Here is a 23,114-nt window from a genome sequence, read left to right on the forward strand (position 1 = left end):
TGTGCCCCCCCCCCCCCCCCCCCCCCCCGTTTTGTTTCCTTATAAACACTGCTAAATGCCCTCTCATTAATGTCTATTTTTGGAAATAAAGGTTTACATTATTTACAATGTATTTTTAGCCTCATTTAAAAATGTGTGGAAGGCTTGTGGAAAATGATGAAACCTGATCAGGACCTTGATCAGACAACTTATAGGGATGTTTAGGGACTCCATAATGTATTGAACTGGAGAAGCCTATTTAAACAGGACACTTACAAATGCTTTGACATAACTCTTTGCCACAATTAAACTAAAAGCTTTTCTCTAAAGAAATTAAATAAACTGTCCTGTCAGCAGTTAAAGTTGATCTCTGGTAGTTTGTCCTGATAAAGGGCACAAAGCAGTTAGATTAGATATTAAGGAGAAAAGCTGATGGCAGTAAATTGATCCCTGATTTGTCACTTACACATCTGACTTAGGAATCAGTGGCAATCTCCCCCAATCTGAGGCCAATGACAATCAACCTTCAAATGCATTGTATTTCTGTAGTGGCATGGGGAAACATGACCAACATGCATGGACATTGGCATAAACGCCTATTTATTCCCATGTTCTGTCTCATCTCCCTAGATCCCTAGTGCTCACATCGGTTGTACTTGGAGCAAAGTGAACATGGGAAGTTTAAGATAAATAAATATAGGAGCTGTTCTAACCCTAAATCAGTGGTTTGTGTTTAGGAAAGAGAGCCGTGTCAGACAGTGAGGGGCGGGCCTGACGGCCTCACATGCTGTGGTGGATCTACGCCAATGGCTCCCATCCTGGGTAACGAATTCACGGCCCTATCCTTCTTACTGACACTCGCCACATCGCCTCTTATTCGAGAGGAGACTTACACGTGGCTTATCTCTCTTTCTCTTTGTTGTTTTCTTTCTATCTGTCTCTCTCGCTGTCTTTCTCTTTGTATTTCCAATCTCTGGCACCCCTCTTTCAATTGCACCCAAATTGCAAGTAATTTAAAGTAATTTACATTGCTTTCTCAATAAGGCTCCTTTACACACAAAACACACACACCTACACAGATACACACACTCACAGAAATGTGACTGTAAGCCTAGTCAAAGACAACAGCCACCCAAGCCTTAGACTTTACACTCAAGACATCCCAAGCTCACAATTACTCACACTCCACGCACACACACATACACACACAGACGCACAGACACGCATTCATATAAAACACACATCTACCGACACAGCACGCACATACAGTCCACACACATCACATATGCTGCTACTGTTGCTATTTATCTGCAGCTCTGCTACATAGCCCAAACAGAAGGTACCCTTTCACACCAACCTGCACTTCCATCATTACTGATATTGAATGCCTTTCTAAATTATCTTCATTTTCTATTTATTTCATCCTATTTGCTTAAATTCTATTTATTGCGGGGGGAACAACCCTGTAACATTTCACTGTTAGCCGACAACTGATGTTATTAAATAAGCTTTTTGCAAGTCAAATCTGTTTTGATTCAACGTATTCCAGAAGACAGGGCGGTTACCGGGATGATGATGCAGTTTACAGTGCTTTTCCACAATACTCCCATCGACATGTTACACCATCGCCTCCCAGTGGCCAATGTTGGTACATTCAGCACATCCTTTTGACTGGACTGTTGTGTACCTCACCCAGTAGGTGGCAGTCCTTTGTTACTTATCAAACCTGTGACCCGAACCCAGTTTTCACATCTATTCCTGAATGCCTAACGTTGATCGAATGGCTTATAAAAGAGAATGACGGATTCTGTTGAACATGGAGCATTATATTGTGGAGCATTTTGAGAGAGGGAGGTTTGCACAGCAAATTAAATGTAGATAAAGATTGATGGAATAATATAGAATAGACTTTCTATGGAGCCAGATGAAGAGAACTGCCAAACCAAACAAAATGAGAGATATTGTAGGGGAATACAACCTCACAGTAGCCATAATAACCCGTCGTAGAAGAACCCAGCAGCTGGGTATTTTTAAACATTGAGAGAACCACCAAGCCTGTATTTACCAGGGGTGGGTCTACCGGGTCACTTAGGACAGAGGACAGAGCTACCAACAGCTCTCTGGCAGACATGTTGAACCATGCTCTGACCACTTCAATGGAGAGTTGATTCTCTTGGCACATGTGTTTAGCACCTGCTCCAGTGTGTGTTCCTCTATGGGCTTTGTACTTTTTAACTGTATGCTACTTTAACCCAAAGATAAATCATAGACATGTTTACACTATTGAGTACATACACACAGACACACAGACTTCAGACACACACACGCGACACAAACACACACAGCCACGCTTAGAGTCTGAATACAGAATCAGGAACCTCCTCACGGCCTTCAAGTCTTATATAAGTTGTCAACTCGTCATTTCTTATTGGGGTCAGTCCTTAACAAAGTGACAGTTTTTCCTAACATATGTATTACTCAGCCATGCAGTCAGATGGCCATTTCCCGAGGCTGAATTCTGTGGATCTACTGCATAAACATGCAAAGAATGCCTCTTCACCTGGTACATTGTGTTTCCTACAGCCATGTCAACATTGTATTAATATGTACCTATACCAGGTCATTCACCAGGCTATTAAAACTTAGGACAACACAAAGTCATCATAGCTTAGGCCTATACCCAGTCATCATAACTTAGGACTATACCCGGTCATCACAGTTTAGGCCTATACCCAGTCATCATAACTTAGGTCTATACCCGGTCATCACAGTTTAGGCCTATACCCAGTCATCATAACTTAGGTCTATACCCGGTCATCACAGTTTAGGCCTATACCCAGTCATCATAACTTAGGTCTATACCCGGTCATCACAGTTTAGGCCTATACCCAGTCATCATAGCTTAGGTCTATACCTGGTCATCACAGTTTAGGCCTATACCCAGTCATCATAGCTTAGGTCTATACCTGGTCATCACAGTTTAGGCCTATACCCAGTCATCATAGCTTAGGTCTATACCCGGTCATCACAGTTTAGGCCTATACCCAGTCATCATAGCTTAGGTCTATACCTGGTCATCACAGTTTAGGCCTATACCCAGTCATCATAACTTAGGTCTATACCCGGTCATCACAGTTTAGGCCTATACCCAGTCATCATAACTTAGGTCTATACCCGGTCATCACAGTTTAGGCCTATACCCAGTCATCATAGCTTAGGTCTATACCTGGTCATCACAGTTTAGGCCTATACCCAGTCATCATAGCTTAGGTCTATACCTGGTCATCACAGTTTAGGCCTATACCCAGTCATCATAGCTTAGGTCTATACCCGGTCATCACAGTTTAGGCCTATACCCAGTCATCATAGCTTAGGTCTATACCTGGTCATCACAGTTTAGGCCTATACCCAGTCATCATAGCTTAGGTCTATACCTGGTCATCACAGTTTAGGCCTATACCCAGTCATCATAGCTTAGGTCTATACCTGGTCATCACAGTTTAGGCCTATACCCAGTCATCATAGCTTAGGTCTATACCTGGTCATCACAGTTTAGGCCTACACCCAGTCATCATAGCTTAGGGAAATGGCACGTTATCACAGCTTAGCACATCATGTTTTAGGATTATAACCACATAATTACATTAACTACCAGACCACAAACACACATGCAAACAAACACGCTGACAAACAGACTCACCCAAATGACATGCCCCGACTTCATAGAAAATTATGTAAAATCAGTAAATAATCAATAACCACTTAGTTAAACCTGTACATGATTCCCACTGTCGTTCATCATATGATAACAGGTTACATGTTCGTCTTGATTATCTTTATAAAATTCTTAAAGCCTTAATGGTCGTAGAGCGTCAATTATGGTAATGTGGTATGTTCTGTGCGTGGGAGAGACGAGGGGGGGGGGTCATATATAAGAGGCTTTGGGGGAGATGTGTGAAAAGGGGGCCCATCTCTTGAAAAGGGATGAAAGAGGTATGAGTGGGGAATGCTTTCTCCATCGCTCCCGGAGTCTGGGCATCATCCCCCTTCAAAACAAGATAGAGAAAGAAAGATACAAAGACAGACAGTCGAACATAGAGAGAAAGAGAGAGAAGTAGAAAGAATGATAGAAAGGGTTATTATCTAGACAGAAAGGGGGAGTGAGAAAAATAGATGGGAAAAGAATGAGAAAGAGACAGCAATGTTGAGACCTAGTGCAATCGATATTTAGCCTTTTTAAAATGCAGTGAGAGAGAGAGAGAGAGGGCACAGGGGAGCCTGCTCTTTCCCAGCTCTTCAATTCGTCACACATGCTAAGGGAATTTAACACACTCACTCTTGACAGGTCAACACACAATACATACATACATACTCACACAAGCATGCACACACACCATCATACACACACACCCAGACATACAAGGTACGTATTCATGCGCATATATACCGAGAGACACATGCCAACAATACCACAAACGAAAACATTGCAGTCATGGCCAGTGCCAAAGATAAATAAATTAACAAAGAAAAAGATAGCTAGTGAATATGGCATGCCAACCATTTCATTACAGCAATTACTTCAATACAAAACATATGCTAATGATTTCTAAGTTTCTGTTCTGGTACACAGCTTATAACTGTGCAATTAAGGCTTTTTTTGCTACGTATGCCTCAGGTCTGCTTGTGACTTTACTGTCAGCATTTTAAGGTAAGAGAGTGAAAATCTGCAGGAGTTGGTAGGTTAGAAAGGCTGTATGTTTGGGCTACGTTTTGTCTTTGTAGAAAACACCTGCATCACTTTCTGACTAGATACTAATCCCCTAAAAGTAATAAAATAATGGTAAACAATAAATAAAACAACAACTAATACATTAATAACAAGTATACACATACAACCATAAATTAAGTAACAACATTAAAAAAAATCTGGAAATAAACTGGTATCCTAGCTACATTAGTAACTACAAAAATGGGTGTGCGACTATAGTGTCTGTGTGTAACGCAAGCATCAATCAGCTGTCTGGGATTGTATTTTTCCATTAAGTCTGGTAAATAATGCGCAAACATTTAATTAATACCATTTATTTCTATGTTTATAAGTGAACTAGAAATAACTCTGTGAATTGCTAAAGCTTGTGTAGACAAGAAGGTCTACAGATGATGAATCAATGTGACAGCAAACTAACATTAAATCGGCAGTGAACACAACTGCTGCAGGCCTGGGGCTGTGACTTCAGAGAGACGGGACGGGAAGACGTGCGTTCTGTACCCCACTATGCCATGCTTGGATGAGCATGTAGGCCGTGCCGACAACAATGCATAACACCCCCTCTGGTGATAGGGCATGGACACACACACACACACACACACTTGGTGATGGCGCATGGAACCGTGTTTCTGCTCATATCTGGATCCACTGTTACATCAGGGTGACAGGCAGGCTCCAGACCCGGAGGAATGGGCCAGCACTCTTCAGCCTGATGATAAATTGATAATGAACCAAACGGCCTGCGTCCTTAACAATCGTTGTTTATTTCCTGTTTTGTTAAGTCGGTCTGTATTTGAAGAAGAGGCAGTGTGACAATGATTCTCATTAGACTTCACTGGGTGTAAATTCTATTCGTTATGGGCGTCTATTTAGAATGGCGTGGCAATCAGAAGCCATTCTGCGCGGAACCTGATATCGAGGTTGCGCGCATAATTTTCTCTCTTGATCCCTAAAGGTTTGAATTCCCAAAGTAAATTCAAATGGTACTGCTCCATCTGAAACCAATCCATTTTTATGGAGTACAATTATTCAGTAATTAACTAATGATCGTCAATTTACCCCAGAGCTCTTTGAAACATTCGGGTCGGTGCTGGGCTGAACAAAAGCCTGCACTTTACCACTCTCCAGGACCGGAGTTAAACACTGCCATTCCAGCTCACATTTAAGAGCTTTCTCCAATCCCCAACCATCCCTCTTGTGTCTATAAGCCTTCTGGATGTGGTTGAACCACAGATGCACATAACCCAAGGATGTTAAGATTGAAAAGCGAGAGGAAAGTCATTACATATTCCTATTTCCTACCCCCCTCAGTTCAACATAATAACCACAATTAGAAGACATCTGCAGTGAATCCACATCTCACATCGGTGTGTGTGTGTGTGTGTGTGCATGAGTGTTGTGTATGTGTGTGCATTAACATGTGTGTGTGTGTGTGTGTGTGATGAAGGCAATCAGGCGGTATTACTAGCAGTACAACACAGCCCCCCCCCCCCCTCCCCCCTTTGGCCCGGCGTGGGGCTTCCTCCTGAAGGAAGGCATTCCATTACGATCTCAGTGGTTAATTGAAGTTTTGCTTGTTGCATTACAATAGAATGAAACAGGAAGCGCTCATCTTGTAGGGAACAGAGGCATTTTGCCATCTCAGTACATCTCAGCAATGAATTTGCTTTTCTGCACAGTGACCCATCTTCAGCCTTCAGCAACGTATTCTGTCCCTCCAGAAAAATGAACCAATGTCTTCCGACACATCTTAGAATTTGAATGTTCATCTTAGAATTGAACATGCATATTTCTTAGAAGGATTTCCTCTTCTACCAGCTCAGTCCATCATACTTAGTTGGCGTTCTCATTATTATCATCATCTTTGTCGTCATCGTCATCATCATCATGTTCAATTTTTTTACAGAAAATGACAGGTGCCAAATAGTTTTTACCCTAACAGCTTAAGCTGAGTGGAGCCTTCATTAAGTTGTTTTCCTACTGATAAGGACGTAGAGTGCATTTCATCATCAAAGCAGTAGGAGACATCGCTCTTACTTAGTAATGGTATGGCACCAACATGGTTATATTCATGAGGTTTAATACATTGCTATGGAAATGTTTGTCAGCACATCGGACAGACACAGTACACACCCTGGTGTGTACAAATGAGTCACAAAGGATGATGGGAGAAACAGTTAACAAATTCAGTATGTTTCTTCATGAAAGTACAGGTGCATCAATCTTTCCTCTACTGTCAGTTAACCCCCCCCCCCACACACACACACACACACACACACACACACAGGCACACACGTGATCTCTATGTGAAAAAATACTGAAGTTTTTGAAACTGAAATGAAAGAGAGATTAGAGGCTTAGAGAAAAGATAACTAAGGCTGTTTCTTTCAATACTTAACCTTGATCTAAAATTAGACAGTAAAAATCAAGGTTTTACCTCAGAGAGCATCTTTCTTCCCATTATTAATGAAGACTTTTCCTCTACAACAACTCCAACAGAGAGGCAGGATGGCAGGGGATAGATGTTCTCTATGGTTCATGCCTTCCTCAGATGACTATTTTACCTTGCATGGTGTTTCATCAGTTTACTGTGGATGCTTTAATCTTATTGCAGTGAATGTCATTTCCTAGCATATACAGAGTTAATTATCAGCTAACAGTGAAAATCTAAATGCTATGGTGTCAATCAAGCGCAAATCAACCCCGTAGTATAAAATGAATGGGACCCACTATAGGTCTGCTGGAACACAGACAAACTGCCATTACAGAGAATGGATACATGTGTTGGATCACCATGGCTACCAGTATTACGATTATCCCTGTCTGTTAAAACTGTTTCTTTTCCCAGAATTCACCAGTAGGCTATGTGCCCCACCAGTAGTGTGTGTGTGTGTGTATGAGAGAGAGAGTACATTTGGAATGGTACCTTTGCAGTAAAATGACTAGTTTTTCCTCCGCTCTCACCTCAAAACGGCGTGTGGCGCTCACTCATGGCTCCTTCACCCATGACCCCGACAGTGTGATGCATCATAACAGCGCCAAGAGGTAACATGAGAAAGCTTTGAGGAGTATTGATTGGGCTGAGCACTAAGAGTCCTGGATGATTCGAACTTGGATTTATCCGTGCACCATGTTGCTCCACTCCTGCCACACATGTTATCTTTGCACACTCACACACTCAACTACTGACACGGTCACTCTGTCCTTCCCTGGACTGCACATGGGTTCCCTGGTGCAATACACTGAAGAACTGCATCAACTGTTAAATACATTTCGTACTTTCTTCTGCATTATTTCTCATTATGTTTATATTTTTTCTGGAGAGCCCCTGATGGTGGCCTACTAAAAAATATTTCGGGCTAATCTTTCAGTTTTTTTTTAGGCCAACCGACCGACTTTTGAATGTGTTGATGTAAATAGAGTAATTATATTCAGCAGGAAATATAAAAAAGAGATATAGCAGAATATTGCGGGTCATTGCTACATTCATATAATGTTCATTGTAGGTTCTCTCAATATATCCACATCACCCCACCCGATTTCTCTCCCAGAATTATTTACGTACGAAATGCACCTCGCCCTCCCTCCACTCGTCCAATGGGAAATATATATTTTTATCAAACTATAGTGTATCATCCAATAGTTACATCACTGGTTAGCCATGTGACCTGAATGCCCTCCCTCTTGTCTCTCAACACAGACCGGAGTACTTCGATTTTGACGTGGGAAGCGCAGAAGAGATACAGCTCGATGGGATTCGGAGTGCCACTGTGGCAGACTTCAAGGAATTCATACAGTTGAACATTGATGCTCCTTATCAAACATGTATATAGATTTTTTCGAAGGAGCTTTCATCCGGCTCCTTTGCAGCATGGAATTGATTCGTAAGTATAGCAAAATATATTTGCTTCTCCTACTATTCTGTTTTTCGTATATTTTCAAATAAATGAATGTGCATTTTTTTTAAAGAACGAAAGTAAAAACATTCCAAATGACTTAGGATATATTGTAATTTTTTTCATCAGAAAATGTATATAGGCTATTGTTTTTTCCTGAAAGCAGAATAGTTATCTTACGGTTTGCGTACGTTTTAAGCACGTTCTCATTTTCGTTGAGAGAAAATTATTGGGCCCCATCTATACAATGAAACTCAGTTAACCAATATCTAGACGGTTTAACCCGAAACTCGGTGACTTTTGGGAGTGCTTATCCTTCCGCCGGTCTGGGATTCGTACGCTTGAGCTCCAGTTATTTGTGGCTGTAAAGAACCGGGACAACTCGTGATCACGTCTCGAAATTACATCAGTGCACGTGAATCCGTTTAACCCGCCTAAAGAAAACCTGTTTTTCGATAAATATTCAACCTATGCTGCTTAGTCTATGTCAGAATAATTGCTCACTATATATTAGTCAATAGACTAACACATCGGCGCATATCGACTAACGCAACTTTTTCTGAAAGTTCTGGAATTGACTACATGCCTTCAAAACTTGCTTATCTTGGTTTTGTGTTTATTCTGATTAAAGAAATAAACTGAATTAATGTACTTTTTTAATAGGTAGTACTGGCCTTTATTTTCGCGTTTCAAATTGCGGTTTGCAAACGAGTCGGGGGAAGGCAAGCGCAGCATTTTAATCAGGGTGTGATCTCTGAAAGCATTGGACAGAATACAGATGTGCAGAGGTGCAATTGGCTACCTACATTTTAAACCCGTCTGTAACAATGGGCATTGTATACACATGAGATATAACATCTAACAAGAGTTTATCAGGGCAATAATAAAGGCGAACCTTTAGAGCCTCATGGTGTGGACTGTGGACAATAGGGTTGACTCACCATCTTCAGTGTATGTACACTGTACAGTTTCATATAGGCTACTTTACCCGGCCAGCTGCAGCCCAGCCAAGCAGATGAAAGAGACACCTGAAGCCCAGACTAATGACCTCCAGAACCTCTCCCTCTGTCTATTTGGAGACCCCCCCCCCCCATACCGCACAGCCACAGGTCCGCACGCGATGATCTCTATCGCCTATGCATGGTGGGTGGAAGAGGGTGCGGAGCCCGTAGCGCGGGCGTGTGCACCTACGCAGACCAAGTAATGGCTTCGTCAAATGATTTGTTGAGAGTTGGATACAGTCAATGAGGACCATTGCTTAGGGTATGATACTGCCAATTGCGCACACATAAGGAGTTTAGCTTCTTGCGTTCCTCGAGGATCCCGACGTTTTTGAGAACGGAAGCGAAATAGAACCGTGTTATGCATTCATTTCGGGATCTTAACTAAAATACCACAGGTTTTTGGGCTACCCGTTGTTCTATTGCCTACTCATTTCGAAACGCCGAAATAAACTACGGTCTTCTTTGCAACACATTTAAGTCTCTGACATGTGAATAGCTAGTAGCCTAGTCTACATGCATTTTGCTATCAGCAAACCCTGTCGCTCTATCCCATACTGCCTGCAAAGCTTGAGATGCGTCTTTGAAATCGCGTACAAACTTTGCCTGCATGCAGTGCCAAGCACTGAAGTGCCTTAAGGGTAATGAAGCGATCTGCATACATTCTTCTGCCATCTGGTTATGTGTTTCGTGGCAGCCAGTTAATGTGTGTTTCCATATAATGCGCAAACTTTGATGAACAAATGTATGCAAATATAACTAGTCTCTTTTTATATAATTTTGCTGCACATAATAAAAACAAAGCTGTATTTTGTGCTGTATATATTTGTATACATGGGTTCTCTTGTGTGCACTGGTCAGGGTATATTGTGGCCGTTTGAGCTTGGGCAGAGCAGGCCACAGTTGAGAAGGATATTGATTGGTGGTGCGATGATGATGGTCTGAGATATCCTTAATTCCTTTCTCCTCTCTGGGCTGTTGCACATCATTCAGTTTAGCCTGCATGATTATCTGCCCTGTAATGACAGAGCAGGACATCCTCATCCTTCAAGATGTAGAGGAGCAGTGTGTGTGTGTGTGTTTGTGTGTGTGAGTGTGTGTGAGCCTGCATCTGCGTGGGCCAGCATGTGGAGAATTACATTTTACTTGAGGGGTAAATGTTTCCAACCAGAAATATAAATGGTCAGATTTGATATTTGTTTGAAATTACCTGATCCTGTGTTCCTGCTGGACATGAAAAAGGAGGAGTAGAAGTAAAGGAGTAGAAGTAAAGGAGTAGAAGTAAAGGAGTAGAAGTAAAGGAGTAGAAGTAAAGGGGAGTGGGAGTAGAAGTAGATGAGGGGGAGTAGAAGTAGAGGGGAGGGGGAGTAGAAGTAGAGGAGTTGAAGTAGAGGAGGGGGAGTAGAGGAGGTGTAGGAGGGGAAGGTGGAAAGGGGATGTACTGTTTGTCTTAGCTCCTTTTCACCTTTGACAAATGATGGATCCAAGTCCATCCCACTGGACATTTATCTGTAATATACTGTACAAGCCTAATATGCCTGACAACATCCAGTGGGAATTCTCTAATCATGAAGAGGGGCTGGGATACTGAACCACTGGGGACAGTCCAAGTGTAATACAGAATACATTTTAACCCTTTTATTGTAGGAAAGTCATATCCTCATTTGGATCACTGTCATGTATTTATTGGTTAGAATCACCATGATTCACCTCCTTATCACTGTGTGTATTTTAGTGCAGTTTGTTGACATGTGATAAGGTTGGACATTAATTGCTCAACTATCACATGAATGAAGACAATCCCTTCATTACCACATGTGCCCCTGTGTGTCTTCAGTTTATAGGAAGAGGAAGGATATCAAATTCACACTTCCTTGTTTGGGTTTCCATTGTACAGAAAATGACTTAAAGATATGAAAACATTTTTCGTGCACCATTACCTAGTCATCGAAAAGACAGAAAAACAACAGGAAGCTCCTTGGAGAACACTATAGAGTCTATCTCCAGGACTGAGAGAGTCAGAGACAATGAGCTGATTTATTTATATATACTTCCTTTGTGTATTCACACCATTTCTGCAAAGGTAAACAGGACGTTACATTATATTCAAAGTAAAAATAAGATTCCTCAAGTCAGACTATACTATACTATATCAAGTCAGGAAAGTATGATTTATCCAATTTAACTATCTGTCTAAACATGAACCTCTCTCTCTGAGGCATAACATGGCTAATAGTAGTTGGAATGTTTAGAGGGGGGTTAAGGGTTAAATTAATGACTTGAGGTCATGGATAAACCCTTCGCTGTCCCTGAGGGCTATAGCCTTCTCATGAGTATAGATGACTGTGTCACCTATGACCTCTCGTCTAGCCAGTGGGGCTGAGGTCATTCTTAGGTTTAGCCCTACAGCTAGCCAGGTGTCCCTCTGGTGTCATCACTCTAGTTCCCAGAAGCTGATTGGACAGATCAGTGGCATTTAACCTTTGACCTTAAATCACTTTGACTCTTCATTGTAAAGCTGTCAGGTTCAGTATGAAAGTATACTTGAGAATATCTCAGATAACTGCAGAAATAAGTCAGCCCTTTTAAATGTCTGTGTGTGTTTAAGGGGGAAAGAATTAGAAAGAAAGATAGAAAGAGAGCACCACATTTTCATGTAATAAATGATCCTGAGTAATGGCTATTACTCAGGGCCCAGAGACCCACGATCAGGGGGTTAGATCATGGGTCCCTGGGCCCAATCCAATTGCCCCCTCACCCCGCCAACCCTAAACTCACTGACCCCTCTCCCCTCTCACCTGGAGAAACCTGAGCTGCTAAGTCATGTCTGAAAACATCTGCTCTCTAAAGCTGATTCAGGCAACCTGGAGCCACTATTCTTACTAAAGGTACTTAGATCAGGTAGGTCAGGGAGATTCAAGGCAAATCTCAGCCTTTTTTATTAAGTTCCTTGCGACTCGTCCTGTATGACTTGACAATTTAATTGTACTTTAATTTCAGTAAAAACTTTTATGTTAATACAACTTTAGTCTTATTCTTTCTTCAAAGTTACAAGACAAGCATCTCAGAACAAATGTCTGGTTTCAAACAGGCTCAGTAGGTATTCACTATCACAATGTGTGATGATGGAATCAAAGCCCATACAATACTGTCAATATTGCAGAAAACTCCCTTTGGAATTGTGGCAATCTCTCCCATTGTTCTAAAAAAACATATGGAAGCAGGAATGCCAGGAAATGACAGGCATTCTTTGTAGACGTTTCAAAAATAAACTTGGGTCCTTGCTTCCTGCTGGAGTACAGGGGAGACAGGAGCCGTTCATTCTCTGCTGGGAGTTGAACTCAAAAACCCTTTCAGTCAAGTTTGAGTCCCTTATTTCAATAATTCAATGGTCACTTTTTACCTGTGCTCTTTTACCAAGTGTGATAATGCGCATCCTGAATTTGTGCATCTTTCATTCCAGTTGAAGAACTGTCTCATGTGCTGTCATTTCTCCTTGTTTGCATCCTGTCATTGTCTTTGACGTACTGAGTCTGTCTGGTACTTTATGACATGTTACTGTGCAGCATGTTGCTAAGACAGCTCACACCCTGTGAAACTTTACATTCAGTCAGCCATTCAGTTAATGGTTAAGAGAGGAGTTTCAGCCCTACTAGTTTCACAAACCCCTTTGGTACTGCTGAGCTGGCAGAGAAGGGCAGAAACGAAAGCAGAAAAAAAGTTCCCTCAATGTAACACTCATAACTAGAGAGAGCAAACTTGTGTGGGTGTGGCTGAGAGAGACAGAAAACGAGTGTGGGTGTGGCTGAGAGAGACAAAACTAGTGTGGGTGTGGCTGAGAGAGACAGAAAACGAGTGTGGGTTGTGGCTGAGAGAAAGAAAACGAGTGTGGGTGTGGCTGAGAGAGACAAAACTAGTGTGGGTGTGGCTGAGAGAGACAGAAAACGAGTGTGGGTTGTGGCTGAGAGAAAGAAAACAAGTGTGGGTGTTGCTGAGAGAGACAGAAAACAAGTGTGGGTGTGGCTGAGAGAGACAGAAAATGAGTGTGGGTGGCGGCTGAGAGAAACAGAAAAAGAGTGTGGGTGTGGCTGAGAGAGACAGAAAACAAGTGTGGGTGTGGCTGAGAGAGACAGAAAACGAGTGTGGGTGTGGCTGAGAGAGACAGAAAACGAGTGTGGGTGGCGGCTGAGAGAAAAAACAAGTGTGAGTGTGGGTGTGGCTGAGAGAGACAGAAAACGAGTGTGGGTGTGGCTGAGAGAGTCAGAAAACGAGTGTGGGTGGCGGCTGAGAGAGAGACAATCACTGTGTAGCGAGAAAGAAATACATCAGTTGGTCAATCATCATGACATGATTTGTGTTACATTTGGCTATTCATAAATGACTCAAAATATATATCTTTACAGAAGAAATCCAGGCCTTTAAAATACCACAGGCCATAGGGCTAAATGGGAAACTCCATAATTTCTTCCGTTCATTGTCTTGTCCCAATATAGTGTTTTTCTCAGCCATCCTTCCTCCACCTCTTCCTCCTTCCATTTCTCCTCTTCTTCATTTTACCAGCTCTTCTCCTCTTCCTGCTACCATTTCTCTTGATTTAATGAAAGCTTTTATTTCACCAGCTCTTCCCTCTTCCAGCTATTCCTGAACACACACGCCCTTGTTCCTCTCCTTTTCTGGTTGTCTGTCTCCACTGTGCCGGCAGTAGTAGTTGTTCCCAGGTCTTTGACCAGCGTAGCGCGGCAGCCCACCGTTGCTTCCATCCTCCTCCAGACAAAGGGGAGCGCCATGAGGAGAAGGATGAAAGGAAGCAGGGACCGTGCAGCCACTCCTCTTTATAATGGGAAACCTCCTAGCAGAGCTTGTAGAACAAATAGCCCCCTTTCTTTCTTCCTCTTTTAACAAGCCCCGTGACTGTGTGTCTATGTGTGTTTTTTGTGTCATTGGTAGAAAGAGACAGAGGGTGTGCATGTGTGCGTGTGTGTGTGTGTGTGTGTGTTTGTGAGAAAAAAAGAATGTGGCATTTAGCCTTTGCAGTGTTTAATGGAGTTTGGTGTTGGGTATGAAACAGGTTTTGCTTTCACCTATTCTGGTTCTTGCCCCAGAGGTTTCTCTCCTCAAAGGCCTAGTGTTTTTTTGTTGTTGCAACTGTAAGGAGTGGGTTCAAAATGAGGAGGGCTAAAGCACCTGTTTTTGGGTGGGAAAATGACAATGCGTGGGCAACACTTTCGTATCACACGAAGAAACAACAAAGGCATAATGCTGCATAACATTGTGTTTTTAGCATATTAGCATCCCGAATGTCACAAAGGACTTCTGAAGTAGATCATCACTCGGGCCTGTACAGCTCCGTTCATATGTAACAAATACACATGTTCAGCTGGAAAAGGCGTCTTCTAGTCCCTGTCTCAGCGGCCAGACACACATACGACTTAACCACTGTTGTTGGAGGAGCTGCACACGGCGCAGAGGCAGTTACAGTAGCCTGGGGGAGGTGAAACCACAGGAGTCTTTTATGGTCACAGACAACCTGCCGTCCTGAGGCAACCTGTTCCTGGAGACCTCTCCTCTGGCATTCTTTATGACATCATAAACTCCTCTATTTCCTCTGGCCGGCCCTAGGTGGATATAAACATCATACCTGCACAGTAATTGTCTGTCTGGGTCTCTTCTCAGACATCACCACCACCGGATTGTTTGCCCCCCCTCTGGAGCCAGACACTACAGATGTCTGAAGATGGTAATTTAGAGATCTTTCAGATCTGGGTTTTACAGTGCTACACTGATGCAAAACCTCTTCCCTATATAGGACATTTTATTTAACCGGAGTCTGATACCCACATTTTTAATGTAACGATAAACCCCTTGGTCCCAGCATCCCATACCTCTGCACGCTGTCAGTGAATAAGACATGTTTAGCAACAGCTTACCGCCTACGACGGAAAACAGGCCAATTTATGGAAGTTGTTGATATCGTTGTGTAGCGAAGAGTCATTGATTGCTTAGGATAATTAAGAGGATTTAGGGAGAGGAGGCTCAGGAAAGAGGAGGTTTACATTCAACTGGCGCTCCTCGCTTGGAGAGGCACCGGGAAGAATGCCGGCACCAGCGCGACGCCACATGCCGCCGGGTTAAAACGAGATGGAGGGCCAGTCCCACGCAGCCATGAGCCTCTGTCTCCATTCTAGTGGCCCATTACAGACCTATAGACTGACGATAGAAAGATAGACTGACTGTCGACGTGTAACAGGCCGAGACTGGTAACAATACTCAGTCTAACCTAACAGAGAGGCAGATGGACGGTCGGACAGACATTCACTTTGTTCTTGTGAGTTTCATAGATGACTAGTTGGAAGACTTAACGGTTGGTCGGTTGCTAGAACAACCAGACCTCCTTCTGTCTGACACTGCCTACTGCCCTGCTGTTCACTGATATTACGGAGAGCCACATGGACTAGTTTCCTCTTTCTGTTCCCTCTGATGTCTGCCAACCATTGAGGCTTTGGCTTTGATAGTTTCATTTTACTGCTCGCTTAAAGCGACTTAGCAAATCTGCCTTTCACAGCTTTGATTTGACGAACGGAGCCTAAAATAGCTTTCTCAAGTCACGGCGATGTTGAGAGGTGATTGCGAATTAAAAACGGGCGAGAATACGTCCGCCTTCATGCGGTCTAATGTTGATGGACTCGGAGAGAGAGAGAGATGAGAGAGGATGAGAGCAAAGTGTCAGTACCAAGAAGTAACACAATGACCTGCAAAATCATTGTTTTTGCTTTAGTCAGATGATGGAAGTAGGGCTGCAACGATTCGTCGACATAATCGACAACGTCGATTATAAACATTAGTCGAACTCAGAGTTTCAGTGTCGACGCGTCGTTCCAGAGATGTTCTTAAGAGGGGGCAGACGGCAATCTTGGCACTTTTCCCCTTAAGGATATTTCTGGTTGTTCATTTGTAACTGCAATGCACTACAGGAAGTTCTAGAGGCAGTATCGCTTCCATTGTCTGCCATGAATGCAATGCTAGTACTCATGAAGAAGTATGAATGATGGAGCAGCGGCGAGAAAGACCGAAACTTTCATTAGTACAGGAGCATTTCAGCAAAAACATACCAGCAAAACAAGTTCAGTGCAAACAGCGTAAAGCATAGTTGACATTTCACGGCAGCACTACGGTGATGCATGAACACCTTAAACGCAAGCACCCTGGAGCTGTGATGTCTGCTCCGGATGGGGAAGTTTTGGGACCATTTCGTGCTTTAGTCAACTAGCTGTAATATTAGTATCGCAATGTTTGTTAGTTTACCTGTCTGAAATCAAGGTCTCATGGATGGTGCTGGCTAAGAGAATGCTATTTCAGTTCTTAGCTAACGCGTTAAGTGCAATATTAAATCAGTGAATTATAGGAGTAGCCTACCCAGTCTTGTCTTCCCAAGTTCTTTCCTTACGTTGATACTGTTGTTCATTCTGAATAGTAAACCTGCTCCACTTAACGGTATTTTGTTAGTTTGTGGATTGGAGTATATCAGTAATTCAGTTGTAAGACATTTAATTAGTTAAATGGTTTAATCACTTTATCACAGATAGGGTACTGGCTATGCTGTTATACATAACCTTCAACTTGTTTTTAATTAATGCAGCTTATTGTTTTGTTCTTTCTGTTTTAGTAGTACTAAGTAAAGGTGTGTGGATGAGTTTGACCTGAAGAGAGGCTCATGCACCCCTCAAATGGCTGGTCTTGACAGAGAGCGTCCTAATTTAATTATTTATTCTATTTTTATTGTGATCACATATTAATGTTACAAATAGATTTAATTAAGCTGTCAAGCTTACGTTTCATATTTATATTCTTCATGGGTCATTATTTTAATTTGCTATGGGAACTTATGTTAAGGCAGAGACTGGACAACTAGGTGACATTGACAGGTATGCAGACTTGAGCAGGTTAAGTAAAACATGCACTGGAGCCCGGTACAGGAGCCCCGCCCACAGGAAGCAGAGATGTAGGGCGTGACACAATTAATAGTTGACTAATCGAACTAATCAATCAACTGATTAGTCAAATACCAAAATGATCATTAGTTGCAGCCCAAGTTGGAAGTAGTTGTAGCTACGTGGAACCAGGAGCAACAGGGCCCACTTGTTCTTCCTCTGCCAAGAGAAACGGAGAGCTTTTGTTATGATGGTGCCTTCAGACGGTTTGGGGCAATCAGGACCAAGACCATGACAGCTATTTCCTCCGTGATGTGGCTCTCACCAGTGTATTGAATCACAGCCAAAAACAGTACCTTGCCATTAGCAATAACAGCAGCTGCGCTGTAAGAGTATCCTCAGCCTCCAGAGATACATGTTTACTGTGTTTCAGTTCAAAATGCTTCCTGGGTTGACTTTGTGTCTGTGTTGTGTTTTTACATTGTCTGTTACAGGCAGCACATATTCACTAAGTGCAACTCTGTGTCAGGCAATTCTGGTGTTCTGATGATGAAAATGACCTATCCTTGCTGGCCTTTAACAAGGCTGTGGTCTTGTGTATGTGTGTGTGTGTGTTGTATGCCATAGACAAAAACGTTACCACATTTTACATAGGCCAGGCCATCTTCTGGTCATCAACCATCAAGCTGGTACGAAAAGTGTCCCTCTCCTGTGATGAGCGCAGTAATCAACCCCGCCATGTAAGCTTCTGTTCAGGGTCTAGTGTTCAATGTTCAATGAAGTTGCAACAAGGTACTCTATAACTAACTCTTATGAGGGTACAAAAAAGGTTAGCCAATGTGTTTCGAGGGACGTATTGCGTTTTGGATAATGGGACGTATTTCAGGGACCATTACTGTGGAAGTCCTTATTTAAATACCTAATTCAAAAGGCAGAATATTCTTGTTTTTGTCGTCTGAGTTATTGGCTTTCCACGCTCTGTGTATAGAAGGTATTTTCTGTGTCAGGCCCTTCCAGGAAAATGGTTGGTCAATCAGTCTGTAAGTCATTACGGATGGATGTGTACTGTGTATCAGTTACAGTATACTGTAGCTAGTTACATTAAAGCTTCGCCCACGGCAGACCGCCCTAGAGACAGACTAGTGGCACTTCCTGTTGTGTTTCCATTGCCTGTCTCTCCGAGAAGGTTTTTTATGACTTCCTGCTCAGATGGTTTTAACATAGTTGGAGAAGATTACACATAATACAACTGGTTGTTTCTATCCCATTTGATCCAAAACCCTCATATAATCATTGCTTTTTCTTTGCTACTCTCTCTAGGTTTCTAGAAGAATCGGCCATCTGAGAATTCAAGAAGAACATCTCAAACTCAGGTCCTTCCACTAAATATAGACAATTTTGTCTATATTGAGACAATTTTGTCTATATTTGACAATGCTTTTTACTCCTGGACTACAGTCAATCCTTGTGAGTGAAACAGCCCTCTGAAAATAAAGGCTTGAACATGCAGTTACATACTGTCACATTTGTTAGCTGGTAGAACACACTAGGCTCTGCCGTTATTTAGTAGTCACATGACACACTGGGACATTCCTCTGCTTCTACGTGTTTTTGTTTGAATAGCACCCGCATATCCCCTTGTTTAGCCGTTGCACTAGATCATCGTGCAGTGCATGAAATTAAAATTGAGAGACAATGGTCTGGCAGCTGGGAAGTTGTTCCAAGATGGCCAACACTTATTGTGTGGTACAATTATATACGTTTTATTTTGTTTAGGGGCTGACACCTCTTTCAGCTCCTCCTCTAAAGCTCTTTTGTCTGATAGACAGAGTCCTGTTTAGACAGGCCGAGTAAGACGCTATCATATATATGTATTTATGAGAATTCGCAGAAACCATGCAGTTTGCCAAATGGTGTAATTATGTAGTTACTTCGGGAGTTTATCTTAGCATGGTTTTACAGGTGTGTTTGTGTGTGTGTTTGATGCCCCCTGTAAAATGCGAAGACTCATAGGCCTGCCACCTGGCCCCTCATTCAGGAGGGGTTAGTTATGATCTCCCCTCTCGCACGCACGCACGCACACACACGCTCACACACACGCTCACACGCACTCACTCACCTAACACAATGAAAATATTCAGCTGTTGAACAGGGGTCCTCTCCACTGCCCCCACCCACCTCTGAGGGTCATTGAACGAGGGGATTAACAAATGCCTGGCTGACACTTAGGTTGCCATGGAGAAACCATTTTTCCCTTCTCATCCCTCCGCCCTGCTACTGATTCTCATTTCGGGTTTCTTCGGGGGGGCGAAAGTGGGTGTGTGTGTGTTTGGTTGTGTATGTATATTATATCTTTAATTGAGAGATTATTCCATGCAGGAATATTATCCGGAAGCAACCTGGAATGTGAATTGTCATTGGGATCATAATCAATAATTTAATTGGATTTGAGACTTTTTTTGGGGTATCGAAAATGTTAAAACCTTTTTAAATATAGAAAATACATCTGTATGGTATGCCATTTTATGAACTGCGAGGTGAGACAATTTGGATCACCACGTTTAATGAAAAAGCCATGATCCAGGTCTGTTATCTAAGAGAGAACTTTGCTTGTTGGTTTTCGTGTCTTTTAAACAGCAGAGGTCAGTCACAGGCAATGACAGAGAAGTTTCAGCGGCGGCCTTACTCAGCTTCTTGGAGAAGGATGTTCTAGTGTAAAGAGACCGATCCAGGGGCCGAATGATAACCTATTACCACATTATCCCAGTGACAGTTGTGGTCTCAGTCCACGAAGCGCTGAGAGTGGTTGTGTGCTAGCATGCCGTCTATTTCATTTTGTATGTTCTGGAAACAGGAGTTCTGGCTAATTAGCATAGTCTGTCCGTTAGACTCCTAGTCAAATAATTTCCTGGTAGCCGCGGACACGCTCGGCTCGCAGCCGCCATGACATCAACTAGAAGTCCATGAAAGAGACTGGTGAATAAGCAAGTTTGCATGTAGCGTCATGACCTCAGCCTGGGCCCGTCTTGCCAGCCAGGAAGCTGGCGGGGGTCATTTGTCCATCGAGCGATGACCTGCCAATGACAATGGGGGCGTTGAGTCGCAAGGGGAGAGGGAGACAAACCCTCACACACACTGCAGGGAGAGCACAGTGTGTGTGTGTGTGTCTTATTGTTCCCCGTGCGGCACGTCGATTAGAAGTGAGACTGCCCGAGAAGTTGTCCAACAATACCATTTTAAATCCAGTGTTCAGTGTGCATGGGGTGTCCAGGGTTGCAGGCAGAAGAATAGGATAATCCTACAATGCTATGCTATTGTCCACTTGCTATTGTCCACTTGTAGAGAAGGACAATTACTCATTTAGCTTCTTAATTCCCAGAGACAACACACACCAGTTCAGAGTTCACACATCCTCTATTGTATTGAAATGAATGTGGGCCATTCTAACCCTGTTGTTACTGTATCTGTATGTGGATCTTTACTGTTTTGGGCTCTAGTGTTTCTTCCCTCTGTATTTCCTTACACAGTTTCAGATATACTTATAGGCTTCTCTTCTTTATTCCAGGTGCTACTATGGATGTCGGTCGATCAATAGAAGCCATAGATCCTGCCTCTTAGCTTATGTCACACATTTTTGATTGGTCATAATGTTTGTGTATCAAATATAGATCACCAGGATTTTACACAAGTGTGATGTGCGTCCTCAGTGACCTACCAACCCCAGTAGAATCCGTCTCCTCATGTCCCTTCCTGTCCTCTCCACTGGGCTTAGTCCTTGAACCTGTCTGCTGGACTCGCTTGCGCTCCTGCTTGTCTCGGTGAACATTCAACGCTGTCGGTGAGTTTGGTATGGATCACATGAAAACCATCGACCGTTGACTGTGCCCCGCGGCTTGTCCCATCGACCAGATGAAAGATGAAACACAGTCAACCTGTTGGAGGGAAGAGGTTGTGCTACACCAGGGTGTTTGGCCATGTACATGCCAGGAGGGTTTATTTCGTTCTTTCATAATCAGCACTCAAGACAAACACACAGTTCCTTTCTCTCCCTCATCTTGTCCCGTCCGGCCCCTCCAAAGACCCTTCCCGTCCAAAGGTCACAATCAACATTCATTGCTGTCGCTGGGTTGGACTCTGTAAAAAAGCTCACTGAACAATGAGTGCAACTGTGGCCCAGTTCTACACCAGACTGGAGTAGAATATCTCAGCCGTATCATCCCGCATTCTGATTTCATTTATTTGATCTCCTCTCTCTCTCGCTCTCTCTCTCCCTGGTGTCTTCGGGGAGAGGGAGGGATGTAAATAGTGTTCGTCTGACTGCTTCCTCATCTCCCTCTCCTCTAATTGGAGGTTGTGTGAGCAGCGAGGGGGAAGGAAGCTCACTGAATGTGTAATCATCTGGAGTCTCTCCTCCTTTAGCTGTTTCATCCCTCTCTTTTTGTGTCTGTAATTATACAGGGGACTGTGTGTGTTTGTGTGTGTGTGTGTGTGTGTGTGTGCGTGTGTGTGTGTGTAATTATAGTCGGCTGTGTTAGCTCCATGGACTAAGGGGCCCAAAGTGCCCTGCCGACTGCCGCATCCTCAGCTGGAGTTCTGTTCTGATCCCTTCCTGTGTGTGTGTGTTTGTGTGTGTGTGTGTGTGTGTGTTTGTGTGTGTGTTTGTGCGATAGGGGAAGGGGTGTGTGCAAAAATATTCAGCTATAATGAGCTCAGCGTTCTCACTCACAACCCAAGATTGAGTTTTCCTGTCACTTCTAAATACAGAAATGTGATCATTGCCATCTCAGTGACTTGACTTGAGTCTGCTTCCTCGGTCCCTGCCTCATTATCTATGTTTGGGCAGCGTTGGAGGACTGTCTGCCTTGGTGTGTGTGTGTGTGTGTGTGTGTGTGTGTGTGTGTGTGTGTGTGTGTGTCACTGTCTGGCTGACTGTGTGTGAGGTTATTGCCTGCGTCTCAGCCTGTAACCGTGTCTTCAGTCAGGCAGGCTGTCTGAGGTGTGCACTCCTATTGCTTTTTTCTCTCCTTTTCATCATTTATTCTCAGACATATTGACTTCCATATTGACTGACTACACGCAAACACAGGTACCCAGGTGTAAAATGCTGAGAGTTAACCTTATGACACACGATGATGACACAGCTCTAACTTCAATTGTACGTTTGACATTTGGTTTAGTGTGTGTGTGTGTGTGTGTGTATATTTTATAATAACTGCTTAATAAAACTGAATGAGATCCAAACATCTGTGTCTACTTTGAATTCTTTCTTTTCAAGCACATGTAGTGTTCCCTAGCGGGACTCGACATATGTGCGTGAAAAAAACAGGTTCTATGAACTTGCACACGGTTCCAACACAAGCGTGCTAAACTGGAGACTACACTTCAGCCATAGAGAGTGGTCACTGCTTCTTTTTTTTTCTTTTTTTCTCCCAGCATGATGGGTACTTAGGAATGTGCCTGTCCTTTGTCCCAGCAGAGAAGTATTTCTCTTTCTCAGTCGTCCTTCCTCACTCTCAACTCTGGCAGTGTTTCTGCCCCCTCT

General features: G+C 43.1%; 1 long non-coding RNA gene across 1 annotated transcript; it reads left to right on the forward strand.

Annotated features, from left to right (window-relative positions):
- The first annotated feature begins 8,496 nt into the window (after positions 1–8,496).
- On the forward strand, positions 8,497–22,813 carry LOC105020938. The gene is made up of 3 exons (XR_828782.3): positions 8,497–8,631; positions 18,893–19,039; positions 21,138–22,813. It is a non-coding gene; the product is annotated as an uncharacterized LOC105020938 (long non-coding RNA).
- Positions 22,814–23,114: the final 301 nt, after the last annotated feature.

Source organism: Esox lucius, chromosome 3 (genome assembly GCF_011004845.1).
Source record: "Esox lucius isolate fEsoLuc1 chromosome 3, fEsoLuc1.pri, whole genome shotgun sequence".
Lineage (NCBI taxonomy): Eukaryota > Metazoa > Chordata > Actinopteri > Esociformes > Esocidae > Esox > Esox lucius.